Consider the following 20,190-nt stretch of genomic DNA (forward strand, 5'->3'; position numbering starts at 1 on the left):
GCCCAGAACCCTGAGCAGGCTCAGGGCTAGGCCTCACATGCGGCTTCAGGACATTGAACTAGACCTGGGGCCAGCCGAGGTCAAGTAGGACACACTGGGAAGTCACACCCCGTTGACCTTTCTTCCCCCTGTCCCCACCCAGAAGAGCAACTTCTTACCTTTGTGTGTTGACTGCAGACGCTGCCTCCTCCCCTCCCACCTCCTCCCGGGCTCCCGGCTCCCAGTCTGAACTTGTCTGGGTACGCGGTTACAGGTGAGGCTGAGGCTCCGCCCGTTTGTCTTGCACCATTTCCGGCTGGCTCCACAGCCACGGCTGCCACCTCCCTCTCTCATTCCTGGGTTTCCATGCAGGAGCTGACCGCCCTGGCCCTTTGGGTGCTGAGCACCCCTCACCCCTCACCTTAGCCCTCCAAGAGCTTTGGCACCTCCACTCAGGGACGCATGGGCTATGGGCCCATCGGTGGATCCTGGATGAGCCTGTGTGTGGGTGGGGGGGGGCACCAGAGACTGGATGTCTCTGAGCCTCAGTAGCACCCCCAGGGCAATTGGGGGGGTGCCACTCCCCATATGTAATTAGCAACTCTGCGAGTTCCCTCCTGCCTGCTCCCTGAGCTCAGGCCCCACCTGAAGTCTGGGCCCAGGCTGACCTGCCTGCAGTAAAAGCAAGGCAACAGCCCGCAGATGGCTGGAGGCGGGAGACGTGGGGCTCAGGGGAGTGCGGAACGGGGCAGGGAATGAGGAGCCTGCTCTCCGGACACCCAGCCTCCTGCAGGACACAAAGCCAGAACAGAGACACAGGGTGGGGGCCGGGACGGGAACGGACGGGGGCAGCTGCTCCAGGTACTGGAGGTGGGGGGTACAAAAGGGAGCGGTCAAGGCAGCCTCTGCCCCACCCAAGAGGCCCCATGGAGATGCTGGCCAGCCCGCTCCTGGACCACTGGCCCCCAGCCCCGCCTGGCCATCCCCAGCTCCACCCTTCAGGCCCCGACAAACCAGCACTTCTCCGGAGGGAGCTTTCCAAAGCTCTCACCTACCCAGGCTCCCACGCCCCCAGGGGGCTTCTGATTCCCGCCCCCACCCCCGGTGTGCCCCACATTGAGAGCTGAGCCACTACTTCTCGCTAGAAGCCACTGGTTGGTTCATTTAACAAAGTCCGTGCCGGGCAGGTGCGGGCCCCAGCGAGGCACTGAGTCTCTGGGTGCTCTGGGAAATGTCCCCCGCCCCCACGTGTCTCCGGAAGCTCCCCGGGCTCCTCTCACTTGGGACCCGTCCCCCAGTGTCCCCATCATGGCTTCCTTATCTGTGTGCCCTGCCAGGTCGCCAGACCCAAGCCCAGCTCAGGACCCAGTGCGGGGACATTCCAGGTGACTGGTGGGTTAAGGAGAAAATGTAGGAGGAAGGAATGGAGGATGGATGGATGGATGGATGGACGGACGGACGGACAGACAAGTGGATGAATTCAGCCATGCATGTAGCAGGTGTTTCTCGCGGGTCTGCTATATGCCAGGTACTGTCCTACACACTGGGGACACAGCAGAGGACAAAGCACAAATGGCTCTGCCCTCTTAGAGCTGGGAGGAGATAGCTAATACATTAATATGCAAATAAATGCAAAATATACCCAGTGGGAAGAACTAGGAGCGACATAAAGCAGGGGGAGGGGAAGAACGATGGAGTGACCCTTGAGCACAGACTGAACGTGACAAGGGAGGTAGACTTGCAGTGTCCGGAGTAGGACAATTCCAGGTAGCAGGGGTGGCACGTGCAAAGGCCCTGTGGTGGGCTGGTGCTCGGTGTGTTTCCGGAGCGAGGAGGGGGTGGGTCTAGGTGAATGGAGTTGCGGTAGAGATGAGACCAAGGAGGTGAAGGAAGGACAGATGGACAGATGGGCAGGTGGGAGCAAAGGTGGACCCAGCCCCAGCGAGGGGCTGGAGAGCTCCAGTCCTGAGGGCGGGCCTGCCACTGGCCCCAGGTCAGACCCGCACGTGGAGGCTGGCCCAGGGCCCCCGGTGTTCCTAATCCCCACACCACCCCTGCACCCCTTCCTCCCAGCGAATTTCCGACTGCTGACACTGCCTCCGCTCTGCCCTGGGCGGCAGGATGCTGTGTCCCCCGCCCCCACAGGCTGTGCACAGGGGAGGGGGTGCCCAGAGAGACGTGTCTGAGAAGCCAGCCTCCTCCCCAAGCCCTGGAGTTTCCCCAGGGCCCTGAGAGCTGCGCTCGTGACCCAGAGAGGCCTCCCACCCTGATAAGGACACTGGGGGAGTCCCAGTGACCCACTGGTGACTACCCGGCTCCCGACACCCACACTCCATCCCTCCACCCCGCCCCTTTCCTCCCTCAGGGCGCCCAGCATGTGATGTGATCACGGAGCCCTGCTGAGCCAGGCGCAGGGGTGGGGCTGCAGCCCTGGGGTCAAACCCTCCCTTGCTGGGCGCACCAGGAGGGTTGCTGCGCCTCTGCACCTCGGGCTATCTGTTACATTAAGACATGTATGCCTTCGCATCCTCTGAGTGCCTCTCAGAGGCAAAAGGAGGGATGGGGTGGGGCAGGGAAGTGTCCTGCTAGGGCAGGCATCTGAGGGGCATTTGTGGGGCGAGGAGCTTGGCCTCTAGGCCCCCTCATCCAGGACCCCGGCTCCTCGGTACACCCTGTGAGGCAGGAGCACTTCTGGTTTTAGTCCTCCCCGGAGAACTTGGTTATTGATTTGAGGGAGGGAGAGAGGGAGAGAGACTGACCGCCTCCAGCACGTCCCCACTGGGAATTGAACCCACATCCTAGGTATGTGCCCTGACCCGGAATTGAACCCTTAACCTTTTGGTGTACAGACAATGCTCCAACCAACTGAGCCACCTGGCCAGGGTGGGAGCCACTCTGTAATGTGTGTGTGTGTGTGTGTGTGTGTGTGTGTGTGTGTGTGTCGGGGAGGGTGCTGTGTTGGGAAGGGTGGGGAACGTTAAGCAACAATCCGCAAACCTTCCTTCATCTGGGCCACGTCTGGAAGAAGGTAATCTCCCTGGCCAGATGTGATGTCCAAGCCCACAGCTCCGGAGCTCCCTAAGGTCAGCCCCCCATCCTTGCGGTGCTGGGATGGGCTTCCCCTCTTCAGAAAAGAGGAGGAGAGCAGCCGAGGCCGTCACCCTGCTTCCCAGCGTGAGCTCGCTCTTCATCCTCTGCATACTCGGTCGCACTCACCTTCCAGGCTCCATCTGCCCCTGGTCCTCTGTCTGCGCAATGCGTGGGGGTCAGGGGACCCGGCTCCGGTCCTGGGCCTGCCCCTCCCTAGCGAGCGGTGCAGAGCGGGTCAGGGCCCTTCTCGGAGTCTCAGAGCCCCCGTCTGTGCAAGGGGGATAAGAAGAGGGCCCATCCTCCATGTTTTCAAATGGACCACAGAGGGGGGCGGGCAGGGAGGGGCTTCCCACTCTGAAGTATGCCGTGCAGACTGAAGGCCTCGTTTTACGTACCAGCAACCCAGAGGCCTGCTTTTCCCCATGTACAGACAAGGAGGGCGACCCAGAGAGTCCGTGTGGCTTGCCCACATCCACGTGCGTCGGTGGCATCAGGCCACATCCTCGGCATGTCGTGACACCGCGGGATCCGGCCTGGGACCGTCCTGGGGGTGCCCTACAGGTTCGCCCCGTGTTGAGTGGACGAGTTCTTCCAGGGCCGGGATCGGGGCGAGTGACCTCCTCTGGGGGCATGTTCAGCCGATTCTCCCGCCTCCTCTGATTCGGCACTGCCTGTTCAGCAGCCAAACGCGGGCACAGAAAAGGGGTGCAAACCAGGGGCAGGAGACGGGGGGCCTGGAACAGGGAGAGGCACCGAGAGCGTCAGTCACAGCCCAGGATGGACCAGACGGGCCCCCCACCCAGGGTTGCATACGGGGGTCAGGAATGCCCCCCCTCCTGCTCTCCCCACCCCCGACTCTGCCTAGAGATCCGAGCCACTCCACTGGCAGCCCAGTTCCAATGCCCCGTCTTCCAAGAAGCCCTCCTGGAGTTACCCCATCTTCCCCTGTTGGAAATCTGCCTCTGAACCTCTGAACCTCAAAAGTCATGCAGCTCTTCAACCACAGATACTGACTGCTAAGTCTCCTGGGCGCCTCGTTAGGTCAGAAGCCCTCCCCCTAAACTCTGTAGATTTCATTTCATCCCCATGGCAACCCCGTGAAGCGGTGCTATCCTTGCAGACAAGGACACTGAGGCCCGGAGAGGCTTAGTAGCCTATCCCAGAGTGTGTGGCCAGTGAGTGCCAGAGGCAGGACCTGAACCCACTTCCGGGAGACCATGCTTTATGTCTTCGTTATGTGGCTTCTCAGTAAATGTGCTTCACTGACTGACTCAACAAACCTGCGAAGGGCCAGGCCTCACACTGGGCTCCGAGACACGGTTACCACCCCTGCCTTCACGGGGCTTATAGCTTGATAGGGTGGGGGACGAAAGCAGATATCGATGCAATAATTAATTAATCAAGTAGTTTAATAAGTATGAAGACAAATCATTACGTACAACATAAGGGCCACAAAGACAGCAAACCAAAACCCGAAGGGGTGAGGATGGCACACAATAGAGAACCCGCCTTACTTAGCCACGTAATCAGGGAAGCCTTCTCGGAGGAGGCAACGTTTGCAACAAGATCCTGATGGATGAGGAGCAGCCAGACTTGGAACACGCTTGCCTGGGGCACAGCGCAGCAGGCAGAAGGAACAGCATTGCACAAAAGTTCAGAGAGGGGACTGACCTCAGGGTGTGGAAGAAACAGGCAGCTGGTGAGTATGGCTATTGGCCAAGGCCGCGTGAGGCCGCCTCTCCTGCAGCACAGGCCAGACTGGGCAGGAAATCAGCTGTTCCCACCACGGGGTCCCCTCGACAGAGATCGCCAGGCAGGAGTCCTGCAGGAGTCCCCCACGGCAGAGAGTGGGCCGGCCTCCTACCCCCTCCAGTGGGGAGACACTCTGGTCCACCCACAGCAGCGGGTTCCCACAGAGCTGGGAGGTGGGCATCCACCCATCCACCGGGCAGTCTGTCTGTCCGTCCACCAGTCAACACTCTGCAGGCTTGAGCCCCTCGGTCCAGCACAGGCAAGAGCTGGCCGCCCCGGCCCTCACCAGCGGCGAGCTGCTAAATGCCAACAGTGGGCCCTGTGAGTACCGTGCGGACGGGGACAGTGACAGCTCCTCCCATTCACACGGACGAGCGAGAAGAGCATGGAAAATGGCAATGGCACACATTGGAACTTCACTGGTTCTCAGTGACGTGAGTGATCTTTGGCTGAATTGGATGCCAGTTCTCAAATCCTGGAATCCTCGCTGACTCAGATGAGAGCTTTTGAACACAGCCCTGAATGGGACAATAGTTTTCCGTTGTTTTTTTGTGTGTGTGGTTTTTTTTTTTGTGCTATTCATGACGTAACTACCACAGATATGACCCACTGGGTTGAATGTGATTACTTAGTATTTTTCCACCACTTCCTTACGTCCATCTAGACGACCAACAGAACAATAAAAACAATGTCTGATTGGTAGCATTTGCAGATTTCCGTGGTGTGCCTCCTCCCACCATGGCCAGGTTCAAGGTTCAGGTGCCGAACGTGGAGGTGGGAAAAGACATGCCCCGGCTCGCCATCCAGTGGCGCTCCCACTGCGCCGACACGACAGACCTTAGCAACCCCGAGAGCACAGCTGATACATTTGTTGGGGCCACTGCAGTGAAGGACCTGGGGCTGGGGTCGCCCTGCTGGCGACCTCTGGCACCCGGACCTCTGCTGTCCTCTTTCCACCCCATTCTCCCTGTGTGCGCCTGCATTCGAATGTCCCCTTGGAGAGGGACGCCAGTCATATTGGATTAGGACACACCGTAATGAGCTCCTCTTAACTTGATTACCTCTGCAAAGACCCCGTCCCCAGAGAAGGTCACGTCCCAAGACGCTGAAGGTCAGGACTTCAGTGTATGAATTGGGAGGAGGTCGCATAATCCAACCCATAACAACAGAGGAAAGCCAAGTGGGATGTGATAATTAGAAAGTAATATAGTGCGAGTAGTCGCCATGTTTAACATAATTTAAAGTGTATGTGATTCCATTCCGAAAGCACTGTTTCACACGGCGGCTGCACGTGACAACCCAACCAGCTCCCCAGGGCCCGTGTGAGCGGCTAGAACACGCCATGGGCCTCGTCCCCCTCTCTCCTCTCTGCCCCGCCCCACGTCCCTGGCTGACCTTCCCGCCATCTCAGACCAGGGAAGCTGGGTTGGTGTCCTGCACACCTCCCCTGAGGAGCCCCCAAAGCCCAATCTCCTCCACCGGCTGCTGAGGAGGGGGTGCTGTGGTCGCAGACCGGCCCGCCTGCCTGACCGAGGGCTGCAGACAGACCGAGGGCCCGGCACCAGCAAGGGGTTCAGAAAGCACAGCCTAGCTCTGTCCCCCGGGGCCACCAAACATCCCTGTTTGCCTGGGGCTGTCCCTGCATGAGCACTGGAAGTTCGGGGTCCCGGAAGTGCCTCAGTCCCTGGCAGAGTGGACAGTGGGCCGCCTGTCCCTCGTGGGCATGCAGTCACAATAAAGCAGTGTTTATAAATACCTAATTCGGTGACGGTAAGCAGGGAAGGAAGGTGATGTGTCCGCATGTCCCCAGGGTCTGTTTCCCTGTCGTGAGGCAGGGCTGGTGCCCGGTGGTCACTCAGAAATGCCCTGCAGAGCACGAACGAGCCATAGACTCGGTTCCTCTGGGTCGAGCCTAAAGGATGCAGGGGGCGCGGACAGGGGAGGCCCTTGTGAGGAGCGCGTGGGTGCGCACCGGGCACTGGAGTGGGTTCGAGTCCCAGCTCTCCCCCACGCCAGCGGTGTGACCTTGAGGAGGTGACCCGACAGCTCCCTGCTTCCGTTTCTCCATCTGTCACCTGCTGTTCAGTGGCACTGTTGGAAAGCAAGGTCAGCGGGCAGGATTGTGGATATTTCTTTCCACTTTAGAATGGTTTCCATCATGTTTGTTCTTATGTCAGCGGTGCAGTCAAAACAAAACCGAACCCATACTTCTCTATGTGCGATGTATATAAACAGAGTGTGAAACCCAGTGCAGGGCTGTGGTGGGGAGGGGTGCAGGTGGGTGCTGCCCCCCCCCGGACGCTGTGGCCGGCCCCGCTGCGTGACATTTCTTGGAGCCGTAGCATCACAAGCGCTGGTAGGAGACCGAGCCAGTGCCCTGAGGTCAGGCCCAGTCATCTGAGAACCAAAACCTGAGCCAGGGCTCCAGCTCAGGAAACAGGAGGTGGCGGCAGGCACGGCTCCTGACTCAGAGAGGGCGTCTGCGTTTCCCGGGCAGCTCAGCCCGGTGGGACGCAGGCCCGCCTCGGTGGCTGACACAGATCTGCTCCCCTGCCACAGCCCCAGGGGAGGAGAGTCGTCCCCGTCACTCGGAAGGGGCTGCCACGCCCTTCCAATCAGCTTTTCAGCTGATCTCCGAGCTGTGTTCCAATACTGAGTGTGTCTCGTGCAGGGGGGTGGAGGGACGCGCCAGGGGTGCAAAATTTAAGGAGGCACTTGCTGCTGGGTGTCGAGGACCCGGCACCTCACTTCAGTCCTCCTGTGACCCTGTGTCCCGCGGTCATGGCCGAAACAATGAGGCTCCGAGGGCAGGTGTCACGGGCCCCGGAAACTGGCTGACCCTCAGGTGACCGGCGTGGCAGAGGGCGCACAGGCTGAGTTTGCAGGAGGGAGCCGGCATCCGAACTCCGGTCCAGGCTCACTGGGCGACCTTGGACAAGTCCCTTTTGTTCTCCGTGCCTCAGTCCCTCGTCTGCGGAAGTGGACGGCTGTTCGGGAGCAGAAGTTACCAACCGCAGTGCCCACAGGGGCCAGGCCGGCCACGCCAGTGAGAGTGAGGGAGAAGCCGTGGGTGGGTGGGAGGCAATAGGGGGCATTGGGGGTGGGGGGTGGGGCTGAACTGAAGAGTACAGGTCACTGTGGGGCCACCACCCAGCTCCAGCGAACTGTCGCCTGAGGGGATCTGGGCCCAGAGTGCCCTGACCTTCCGTTTTCAAGTGGATTTAAAGCCCTTTAAGAAGCTGTTGAAGCCTGTGTGGGGTCAGACCCCACCCCGGGCCTCCAGCCGGCAACCCCTGGACGCGGGCCAAACGCTCTGGGTGCGCCCCCATACCCACTTCTTCCAGAGGACCAGAACCTCGGGTTTTTAGCTGAGCTCACAGGCCCCCAACTAGAGACATCACCCCCTGATTCCCTTTGCAGCTGTGAGGTCATGGGGTCAAGGGCACCCATCAGCCGAAAGGGAGATCATGGGAGGACTAACACGAATGGTCACGCACAGGCGAGCCTCCTGCCCCTCAGGGTCCTGGCCTCTAAGTGGGCTCAGCACGCACACCAGCCTCAAAGCCTGCAAAGCACGGAGCCCGGGGCCCGCGAGGCTCTGAGGGCTCAAGCAGGGCTCTGGCCCAGGCCGAGCCCCCAGGGGACCAGGGAGAGTCTGGGGTTCGAGGGCCCCGGGGCGTGCCTCAGCCCACCTGTGGCGGGGCAGGCTGGAACGGAGCAGGGTTCAGAAACGGTGTGTCCCAAGCTGCTCCCTGACCCATGGCCCCTCTGCCCAGCAGCCCAGGCTGGACCCCAGAGCCTGCAGGGCTCCCCAGGAACCTCAGGAGCTCCCAATGGAGCTTGAGGACCAGACAGGCAGAGGGCAAGCCTAGAGAGGCTGAGCCCAGACAAGGGCACCCCCATGTCCAAGGGGTCCAGGACCCCCTTGGAGAGGCCCCTCTGTGCCAACCCTGCCCCTGCCCCACCATCTGCCTGTTCCCTGCGGTCCTGGACCCCAGCTGCCAAGCTTGCTCACGTGATGCCCCCATCTGCTGTGAGTCAGAAGGAGGGGTCCACGGAGCCACCTGCAGTCGGGACTGGGGGTGCAGAGCCTGCTAAGCTCTGGTTCAGGGCAGGGGCTGCCCTGGGTTTGGGGCTATGTTGCCACGTTGCCCCCACTCCCGCCGGCACCCCTGACATGTCTGCCACTTCCTCCACGCCTTCCCTCAGAGCTCTGCCCTCCCACTCTTCACCCACCCACACCCCTGAAAGGGCGCAGTGCACCCACCCACACGCGGCTCTTGCTGAGGAGTAAGTGACTGGGGAGGGGGCTGGGCTGGAGCCCCGTCCATGTGGACCCCTGCAGGGCTGCCCCTGCCCCTCCCCTCCTGCCTTTATCATGCTGGGCCCTGCCAGGATGGCCCTCCCCACAACCCACACGCGGGGCCACAGCTCTGCCGCCTCCCCCACACACCATTCCCTCTGCAAGGCTGCCCCTCCCCCTCTCCCCACAGCCGCCCCCCCCAGCCTGCCCCCAGCTCGCCAGGCACCCCTTCGAGCCCAGGCCCCCGTGTGCTCCTCCCACCGGTGCTGTGTGACCGCCAGCAAGTCACTGTCCTCTCTGGGCTCCTCTCCACCGACACTCGTGGCCTCCCCCGCAGTTTCTGGTTCAGTGGGTCTGGGACGGCGCCCAGTGCTGGCAATTTGTTTCCAAGCTTCTCCCGCCAGGTGACTCCAGGGTTAGGAAACGCAGAGGGTGGGGCTTTCTCCCCAGGGGGTTTGGGTGTCAGGCACCCAACTCTCCCCCAGCCTCAGTGAGTGGCTCAGCCTCCCCCCTGGAGGAGTGGGGTACATGGGGGCAGAGATGTGAAAGTCAGAGACCCCAAAGGGTCAAAGTCCGGGCTGGTCAGTGGTGGGGAATGAAGACCTCTCATGGCCAAACACTGTGAGAGCTGCTGCCCCAGCAGCTCCGCAAACAGCCACCACCTCCCGGCGGCAGGAGCCCCGGGGCCGGCCTCCTGCTGGCCGCCAGCCAGGGCCACCCCACCCGGCTCTGCTGAGCCTCGCCAGAGTGAGAGAGGTGGGCCGCAGGGCGTCACAGAAACAGCCCGTCCCCGGAGACACACAGACAAGGGTCCAGTCCCCCTTCCTCTGCCCCGTAGTGACCGTGGGCAAGTCTCCTTCGGACTCTGCGCCTCAGTGGGCCTCCACGTAGTGACAAAGCAGCCCAGCCCAGCACCCAGCCTAGAGGCAGAGCCGCGAAGCACCATAACAGGAAAAGAAAAAAAAAAAGCTAAGCCGATTTTTCCTTTTTCCAGAGCTTGCAGCAGTCAGTAGAGAATGCCCGAGGTTCGCACACCAGGAAACAGCAGCAGAAGGGTGTTATTTATCGCCCCGAAGACGCCCGACGCCCAACGCCAGCCGCAGCAGTTACAGGGCTGGCCTCCCGGGGGGCCTTGGGCAGGAAGCTGGGCCTTTCGATAAGTCCTCTTTACCGGTTCAGGTTTATTAATATCTATTTATTAAAAAGTGACTCCGGCCTCGCCAGTGTTGTTTGGAGAGGCCACCACTGTTAACAGAAGTATTCTTGGGCCTAAGAAGCCAAAATAAGGTCAAGTGTCCTCACTGCCGAGTCAGGCTGCTGGGGTTCAAACCCTCACTCGGCAACTGATGAGCTGTGCCACCTGGGGCCGGTTACTTAACCACTCTGGCCTCAGTTTCTTCGTCTACAGAATGGGAATAATCATCACCCCACGGTGCTGGCTTGTATTCTTGTGAGACATAATTATTTATGTATGCCTGTAACTCTTGCGAGCAATTGTTTTACAGAAACGGGGTTATGTGGCTACACACAGACTGTGCTACTTGCTTTCTTTCTTCTTGCCAAGATGCCGTGACTATTGTTCCAGATCCGTGCACAGAGTTCCGTCTCATTCCCACTGATGCAAGAATTCCACTGCACGGAATGGAATATTTATTTACCCGTAACCTCCTACGGAAGGGAATGCAGGCAGGTTCTATTTTTTAGTATAATACGCTTCTCAGCAATTCACGTAAACCCTGGGGCACACCTGTGGCCCATTTCTGAAGGCTATCCCTAAGAGGGGGATCTCTGGGTCACAGCTCGTGTAATTCACGCTTTTATAGGTGCTGCTGAATGGCCCTCCTTAAAAAGCGGCACCAGTTCAGATTCCCTCCAGGACTGTGGGAAGGTGCCCATTTCCTCGTATCCCTACTGCTGCGTTTCAACCCTTGCTAACCTACAGAGGGGCGGTGTCCGTGGCCACGTGCCCGTTTATGATGGGGGAGGAGACCGGACACCTTCTCCTAACTTCCTGATGCGTTTTTGTTTCTTCGTGTGCGAAACAGGTGTTTAGGTCCTTTGCCCGTGTTTAATTTGGCTTTTTGTCACAGATTCATTCATTTTCTTACTGGTTTATAGGACCTCTTTTCATATGGATGTCCTTAATTGTTTAATACACAGGAGGCAGTATTTTCTGGTGGTCTGTGACAGGCTTTTTAGAAGACATTCTTGGTGTCTCTGGTCATAGAAAGCTTTACATTATTATATCATTAAAGGTTGTTATCCTTTATGAATTTTGGCTTTCATAGACGGAGATTTCCCTTGTTGGCATTTATAAAAAAAAAATCCCCCTGTTATTTTCCTGTGATACTTTCATGGTTCTGTTTGACACTTAGCCCACCCACCTCGAAGCCCCCTGGAGCGCTCACCTGTGTGTGTAGGATGGGAGGGAGGGTCTGATTGTACTTCCTCCTAAAGGGGAGCCAATTGCCCCAACCACAGGTGTTGATTAACCGGTCATTTCCTTGGTGACTCGTGATGTCCCTTTGCCAAAAGGAACTCCCTGCCACCGTAAGCAGGCTTCCTGCGACTGGCACACGGCAGAACTGTAAATGTTGACTCTGGGAACAGCTGAAGTGACTTCTAGACGGGAAGCAGCATGTACTACAGGGCAGCAAAGCGCAGGTCTCAGAACTCAGGACTGACGATGAATCTGAGTGGCTCCTGACATAAATACAGTACTTGTGGCTTCGGCTTTGGTTTTGTTTTCGTCTTTTAATATTTTATTTATTTTTAGACAGAGGGGAAGGAAGGGAGAGAGGGAGAGAAACAAACATCAATGTGTGGCTGCCTCTTGCCCCTTAGTGAGGACCCTGCCTGCAACCTAGGCCTATGCCCCAACTAGGATTCGAACCCCCCACCCTTTGGTTTGCAGGCTGGTGCTCAGTCCACTGAGCCACACCAGCCAGGGGTGGTTTGGCTTTCAAATTAACTTTCTATACCTACAATACAATTTCCACAGTTTAAGTATGCACAGGTCAATGACTGGACAAATGGGTACCTTGTGTAACAGACGCCCCAATCAAGATATACGACCTTCCCATCTCTCCAGAAAGTTCCTCTGGGCCCCTTTGCTGTCAACCTCCCCTCCACTCCCGGCCCAGGCAACCGTAATTCTTTTTAAGCCGTGCGCGTGTAGAGTGCTGATAACACGTTCAGAGGAGCGAGCCGCCCAGCTGCAGCATGAGCCCGCTGGCCGGGAAGGAAGGCCGACTTCCCCTCCAGAGAAGGACTCCTCTCCTGGGGCTCCCAGCCACCTCCCTGGGCCTGTTCGGTGGGAAGAGAGCGGGTATCCCAGGCCAGGTCTCCCCACCTTCAGCCAGGCAAGTTCTTTCTCACGTTTTCCTCCAGGTCTACAACTCAAATCTGCCAAATATTTACCTCGTAGGTTCTTTTTAGATCTATGGATCTTTTTAAGTGGGATGCAAAGTGATTACTTTTCAAAGAAAACCTAATATCCTGTGTTAAGCAGCCAGGGTCACATGCCCTCATTAACGAAAGGCTATTCATGAGACTAAAATTAAAAACCACTCTCCCTGGGTCATCTAAGATTGCACTGATACTGCCTCATGGGGAGAACCCCTGATGCAAAAGAGGTAAGTGAGCAGCCGTGGAAGGATCCAGAACTTGAAGATGGAGGCTTGCGCCCTCAGGGGCTGGAGAGCATTGGGGGGGGGGGGGCCAGACAAGCCCTCCCCCTCCCGTCTGAGGGGCTGGGGGCCTCCTTCATCACTAAAGCGCTGGAGTTGCTTTGGGAACAGACCTGGGTCCACACACCCTGTTCCTGCAACAGCCCCTCGGCTCCCAGGTTCTGGGGCCTTCCATCCGTAAAAGAAAACAGGAGTATCTGGGGGGGCCACCCAGGGGAACATACCTTTGGAGTCAGACAGACTGGGACCCACTGTACTTAGTTCTGGGTCCTGGGGGAAGAAAACAACCGTTCTGAGCCTCAACTTCACCACCTGTAAAACAGGCAGAATAACAGTCCCTTATTGTAAGGCCTGAGCGACGTGCGGTTTGCAAACGGCAGCACTAGGCGCGGTCTCGCTCTCTGTAAATGACAGCTGGCCGGTCACCTTTGAATCCCCAGGGGTCTTGGAGGGTGCCAATCTTGGAGACAGCAGCCCTTGCCCGGGGGACAGAGTAGTTAATAAAATCAGTCCCTGCTGAAGGAAGTGGCTCTCCAGTCACCAGTGAATTAATTGCTCATTAAAATCTTCCTATCGTGCTAATAGGAGCAATTCACTGCCTGCAGGCTGGCGGCCTTAACTGAATGATAACGGATTTGGAGCATGGCTTGGAGGCAGGCCCTGCGGAATTTGGGTGTGTGGGAGCCCTGGCCACAGAGGAGGAACTGTGGCACCGGTTCTGAAACCGCCACACCCAAGGCTCTCCCATGGATGTGGACACCCGGGACCAGGGAGGGCCTGGCAGCTGACTGCAGCCCCTCAGGCCTGACGGGGGCAGGGAGGGGGCCTTGGCGGGTGGGAATTACCTTTTGCATTACTGAGAGTTTGCACTGCACCAGGCCCTGGGTGGGTTAGCTCACGTAATCCCAGCCCTGTGTACTCAGGGAAGAAGGAAGGAGGCTCAGAGAGGACACACAGTACAAGGTTGGGGCCGGGGTCCCCGTGCTAACACTCAGTGCTGCCTGTCCCCTTGCAGTGGGGGAGGTGGAGTCCGGGCCACACACTGGGAGGGACCATCACACACTGGTTGGCCTGATGAGTAGGTAGGGCAGGTGGGGCCCTTGAGACTTCTGTATGGTGTCCCTCACCCCTTTTCACTGATGAGGGACCGAGGCCCAGAATGGGACAGGGACTGGCTTCAAGCACAGACTTGGAGGCCAGAACCCGCCTCAGCTCAGGGAAGGCAGGACAGAGGGCAGCAGGAAGTTGTCCCCCGGCGCTGTCGCTTGCCGTGAGAAGTTGCTCACCCAAGCCAACTATTGGGTGACACCCTTGTTAGAGATATAGGTGTGAAGGCAATTGGTTTGGGGCCCTGCAGTTCTCAAGCTTGTGGGTTCTGTAGGCAGCTTCAACCAACTAACCATTTGGGGGAAAACTCAGCAACCACAACCCCTGAACCTCCCAATACAGACCTTGGCATTTGGCTGTAACACACCCACCCCCGAAGGTCGGATGGAGCTGGAGGCAGACAGAGGGATGACCGGCCCTTCCTCTGGGTTTACCAATGGGGAAACTGAGGTCCCGAGAGGAAACAGACCAGGCCATGGTCACACTGCCGCTCGGTGGTGGCAGGGCTGGGACTAGAACCCCCGAGTGCCGCTCTCCAGGCAAGGGAGCCAGCGGCCTGTTGGGTGGCTTTGGCTGACTCTCCGCCCTCTCTGAATCTGTTTCTCATCTATAAAATGAAGGGGTCGCCCTAGGTGAGAGGAGTGAGCAGGACAGTATATTGTGTCCATTCATTCAGTTGACTTGGAGGGGAGCTTGAGGCAGTTTTGCAATCCCATTTTTTAAAAAAGATTTAATTTATTTACTTTTAGAGAGAGAGGGAGGGAGAAAGAGAGGGAAAGAAACAGCAATGTGTGGTTGCCTCTTGAGCGCCCCCTACTGGGGACCTGACCTGCAACCTAGGCATGTGCCCTGACTGGGAATTGAACTCGTGACCCTTTGGTTCACAGGCCGGCACTCAATCCACTGAGCAACACCAGCCAGGACTACAATCCCATTTTTTAAAGCAGATTTTATTTATATACCAGGCATTCTCTTAAGGGCATGACAATAATTAACCCGATTCTCCTACCAACTCTGTGAGGTACAATGTACAATTATGATCACCCCTCACTACTGCAGATCTGGAAGCTGAGGCTTCGAGAGGTGAGGTCACTTCCCTGGGTTTGCATAACTCCCTCATGAGGAAGCTAGGGTTTCCACCTGGCCAGCCTGGCTTCAGAGCCCTTACTCTTCACCAGCCCCCCCCACGCCCCCATGTCATAAACCAGCCAGGGAGGAAGAGGAAGGAGGCTCTCGGGGCAGCTGTGTGGGGCCAGGCAGGCATAGGAGAAGTCCCCGAGAGATGTGCCTGTAGTTGAGGAGTTGGGGTCCACTTATCTGCCTCCCCAGGGAAGGAAGTCCTCTGACCCTTCTGTGCCCTGCCCGTCACATCTAATTTACTTCTGCTCACGTCACCTCAGAGAACACGAATTCCTAGCAACGGGGACACCAAAGTGGTGACAAGTTGCCGGTTGGACACGTACAGAAACTGGCATTACAAAAACAGTATTTTCTTTTTTTTAATGTTTTGTTTTTGTCACTAGTCAACGATCTAGGAAATCACTCTTTTTAAAGATTTTATTTATTTATTTTTAGAGAGGGAAGGGAGGGAGAGAGAGAGAGAGAGAGAAACATCAATGTGCGGTTGCTGGGGGCCGTGGCCTGCAACCCAGGCATGTGCCCTGACTGAGAATCGAACCTGTGACACTTTGGTTCGCAGCCCATGCTCAATCCACTGAGCTACGCCAGCCAGGGCACAGTATTTTCTTTTATGCAACTCCACATGCTACGGCCCCTCGACGGATGCGTCCCCTTAGGGGCCCTCAGACTCCGTGAATCTAAAACTGACCTTGAGACACTCATCGCCGGTGACGGCAGACTTGCTCTTCCCACGGGACACAGTTTAGAATGCCGAGTGAAATGTCTTAAGGGACTGAAGAGTTTAAGTGATTATGGAGAAATAGCAGGCCACATTCAAAGAAAAAAACATAAACCCAGGGATGTCAGCAAAATGACAGAATCACCGAAGCCACTTCTGTATTAGGGTGTTTGCAGATGCCATGCATTGGGCCTTCAGTTGGGGGGCTTTCGGAGTGAGCAGGATGGAAGAGAAGGCCAAGGGCCAGTCAAGGCAAGAGAGGAGCAACACCTTTCCACGTAGACCGGGTCCCCCACCTCAAACCAGAACTGAATCATGCCCCTCCCTGGGGCCCCGGAAGGTGATTTGGGACAGGGAAGAGCGGGAGCAAAGGGGAAGAGGAAGTGGAAGAAAGCCGTTCTGAGAACTGGTGGCCACAGACTATTACTTATGCACTTTGCCACCCCTAGAACAGTAGCCTGAAAAGTTTCCACATGTAAGCGTCCCAACTGCCTGTCAGAAACAAATGCAAGGCTGAAGGGAGCCACATTCGTTCCAGACATTGGGGGAAGCCCCACAGATAATTTTTCAAAGCCAATGACCATCACAAGGTCAAAGACGACGACGAAGTACACAAGGACAAGGGGGGATGTAAGCCAGAATCAGCAGGGTAGATCCGTGGTTGTTGCAAATATTATAAGGACCAGATAAAGAGGATAAAATAACTACCTTTTTAAAAAAAGTGAGCAACAACCTGAAAATACCTGCAGGGAGCAGTAAACTATAAAAAGTAGCATGCATATGTTAAAAAGAACCAAAGAAAACTTTTGGAAATTCAAACAAAGGTCAATGAAAATAGAAATGCAGTGGACACATTTAGCAGCAGACTAGACAGAGTAGAAGAAAAAATGAGCAAACTTGAAGATAGATTAGAATAAATTATCTGGAATGTACTGCATAAAGACAGAAAGATAGAAAATGAAGGTAAGAGTGTAGGAAACTTGGAGGATTAGTGAGAGAGAAATCTAATGTCTATTTGATCAGAATCCCAAGGAAAGAGAATGAATGGGTCAGAGGAAATATCCAAAGACAGTGGCTGAATACTTTGAGTATTTTCCAAGACCGATGCAAGATATCCATCTTCTGACTCAAGTGGCCCAACCAGAAAATATACAAAGAAATTGATACTTAACAGAAAGATAAAAACAATGAGAAAATATTAAAACCATCCAGAGGGAAAATTCACTTTGAAATGAATGGCAATTAGCCTTGGTTGATGTGACTCCGAGGACTGAGTGCCGGCCTGCAAACCAAAGGGTCTCGGGTTCGATTCCCAGTCAGAGTGCATGCCTGGGTTTCCAGCCAGGTCCCCAGCAGGGGCGTGTGAGAGGCAGCCGCACATTGATGTTTTTCTCCCTCTCTTTCTCCCTCCCTTCCCCTCTCTATAAAAATAAATAAATAAATCTTTTTTTTAAGAAAAAGAAAGGAAGAAATGGTAACTAGACTTACAGATCATTCTCAATAGCCAGGATGGAAACCAGAGAACAGTTCAATAAAATATTTAATCTTCTGAAATGAAACAACTGCCAACCTCTAATCTATAGTCAGCTCAAATATCTTTCAAGAAGGAAGACAAAACAAAGACTTTTTTTGCTGGCAAACAGAAACCGAGAGAGTTCATCACCAGCAGACTCTCACTAAAGAAAGTTCTAAAACATGTACTTGAGGCCGTAGGAAAATTATCTAGGCGGAAGGCTAAAGGTACAAAAAAAAAAAAAAGAACAGAGAGTAGGTAAAGTGGTAAGTATGTAGGAAAATGTATAAAACATGAACTGTATAAAACAGCAATAATAAAGTCTAGCAGATTTTAAAATGTAATGAAAATACCAGACAACATACATAACACATAAATTGGGAGGTAGAAGTAAATACTGTAGAACCAAAATGTTCTAATAGCAGAGTGCTATCCAGAGGAAGGGCAAGGGTCTTGGTTAATCTTAGACTCTGGTAAATTTAGTGTGTGTGTGTGTGTGTGTGTTATAATGTTCAGGGTGAGCAATGAAACAAGGGTCAGGGCACTTTGACCGTGACCCGAATCCAGCTCGCGGTCTGCTTTTGTATGGCCTGCAAGCCAAGAATGGTGTCTACATACCAAAAAGTTTATAAAACTTCGAACAAAGAATCTGTGACCGACTGGCGCAAAAAAGCTAAAAATATTTCCCATCTGGCCCTTTGCAGAAAAAGCTTCTCAGCTCCTGCAGTTAATGAGGAGAGACAAAGTCTATCACTTCAAACTAGTTAAGGGAATAAAATTAAATGATAAAATACATGCAAACAATTTTTTCCAAGCTCAGGAAGAAGAACAAAAGATGAAAATGAATGAAGTAAGTGGCATAAAGTAAGATTTCATTCTAAATGTTTGCAGTAGATGCACGTTACCTTTAATTTACCCACACATACATTTACATCAACTGTAACTGGACTAAACGCTCTATCTAGTTCAAAGGCAAAGGATTTCAGATGTGTGAAGGGGAGGGGGTATGCTGTTTGAAAATGAACAGACACATCTGAAACATAAGAATAGAGGAAAGTTTCAAGTAATAACATTAAATCGTCGTAAAAAAAAGAAACCGATGTACCTCTGCTCCTAAAAGACAAAGTATGATTTCAGGCAAGAGGCACTGCCAGAGGTAAAGATCTGGATAAAACTTAATTGGACTAGGAGGACATAAAATTAAATTTGTACGTACTTAATAACATAAGATGAAAATATACAAAGCAAATTTACTAGGACTACATGGAAAAATAGGTAAATTAAGAGTTACAATAGGAGATTTTAAGACACCTTTTTCAAGTTCACAGAGAACGGACACAAGGACATAGCAGATTTGAAAGACGCAGTTAATGAGCTAGACTTAACGAGCATACACAAAACCCTGCACATACACATTCCGAGAATATCCAGACAGTCATTGATAAATACAGCCTATATTCTGGGCAATAAAACAAATCTCAACTCATTGCAAGGGATTTAAATCATTGAGATAATTTTTTAAAAAGTATTGGGGGTGTCAGGACTGATGCAGTGGTTCCTTCATATTCTTTTTTTTAGATTGTATTTATTTATTTTTAGAGAGGGAAGGGAGGAAGAAAGAGAAAGAGAGAGAAACATCAATGTGCGGCTTCTGGGGGCTGTGGCCTGCATCCCAGACATGTGCCCTGACTGGGAATCGAACCTGCGATGCTTTGGATTGCAGCCCATGCTCAATCCACTGAGCTACGCCAGCCAGGGCTTGAGATAATTTTATAATTAGGAAATCTCCATATATTTTGAAAAATGTAAAGACCCTCTTTTTAATAACATGTGGGTCAAAGAAGAAGTCGCAATTAAAAAATAAAAATATTTCACCCTGGTTGGGTAGCTCAGTCAGGTGGGGTGTCATGCCCGATATGCCAGGGCTGCAGGATGGACCTCCCAGCAGGGCACAGACAGGAAGCGACCACTGAGTAAAAAAACAAGTGGGACAGCAAATCAGTGTCTCTCTCTCTCCCTTTTTCTCTCTCAAGTCAGTAAAAAATAAAAATTTTAAATTTCTAACAGAACAATAATGAAAATAGCACCATTCAAAACCAGTAGTCAATTTTTCTAAAGTAATACATGTGAGGAAATATATAACATATATTAGGAACGAATAAGGACTTAACCTTCATTAGGTAAACATCTGTCTCAAGGAGGTAGAGAAAGAAGAGTCAATTAAACCTAAAAAAATTATAAATATAATAGCATAAATTAATGAAACAGAAAGCAAACATACAATTAAGAAAAGCAACAGAAATCAACATTGTCTTTTGTAAGGTAGATGTAACATTAGAAAAAAAAATGTAATTCACAACATTAATAGATCAAGGGCAAATATCCTAATCACCATCCAAATATACACAAAATAGATGCTCATCAAAATCCAATATTCACCCACGATTCAAGAAAGAAAACACTCGGCAAACTAGAACTAGGAAGGAACTCCCTCCACCTGATAAAGGGCCTGCCTTGTCTTGTGTTCTGAGTGGGTACAACTCTGTCTGTTTCCCACACACACTTTCGTTTTCTTCTGCGGCCCCGGGAATGACCACAGCGCGACGGCATCAGAGGAAGCCCATCTATCACCTCCCCCCGGTAGGTCGGCCGGGCCCAGGACGGCGCAGCAGGCTCTCTGCCGCGGTGGAAACCCTGGTGCCTCTCGGCGGCGGGGCTGCGCAGCTCCCTGGAGACTCTGGGAGCAGCGAGTCCGGGTCCCAGCTCTGGGCTGAGTTCAGTGCCTCGCGGTTCACTGCAGGACCGAGCTCCGCTTTCTGGGCTTGGCTCGCCGCCAGGGCTGAGTTTTGCTCCTAGAAGCCGCTGGTTTCCCTTCTCCTGCTTTCCTTCTGTTCCCTCC

At 54.2% G+C, this 20,190-nt stretch overlaps 1 protein-coding gene across 4 annotated transcripts in view; it reads right to left on the reverse strand.

Moving 5' to 3' along the window:
- The window catches only part of ADGRG1 (adhesion G protein-coupled receptor G1), a 38,201-nt gene extending 37,949 nt beyond the window's left edge, over nucleotides 1–252 (reverse strand). For 2 of the 4 annotated variants that reach the window (XM_045818725.1, XM_045818729.1), the window contains exon 1: nucleotides 159–222. The gene's annotated coding sequence lies outside the window, so the exon portion shown is untranslated. Of the gene's footprint in view, nucleotides 1–158 lie in introns of all 4 variants that reach the window. The other 2 variants (XM_045818723.1, XM_045818727.1) reach the window with 2 other exon arrangements.
- Nucleotides 253–20,190: the final 19,938 nt, after the last annotated feature.

The sequence above is a fragment of the Phyllostomus hastatus genome, unplaced genomic scaffold (assembly GCF_019186645.2).
Source record: "Phyllostomus hastatus isolate PE091 unplaced genomic scaffold, TTU_PhHast_1.1 phas_scaffold_345, whole genome shotgun sequence".
NCBI lineage: Eukaryota > Metazoa > Chordata > Mammalia > Chiroptera > Phyllostomidae > Phyllostomus > Phyllostomus hastatus.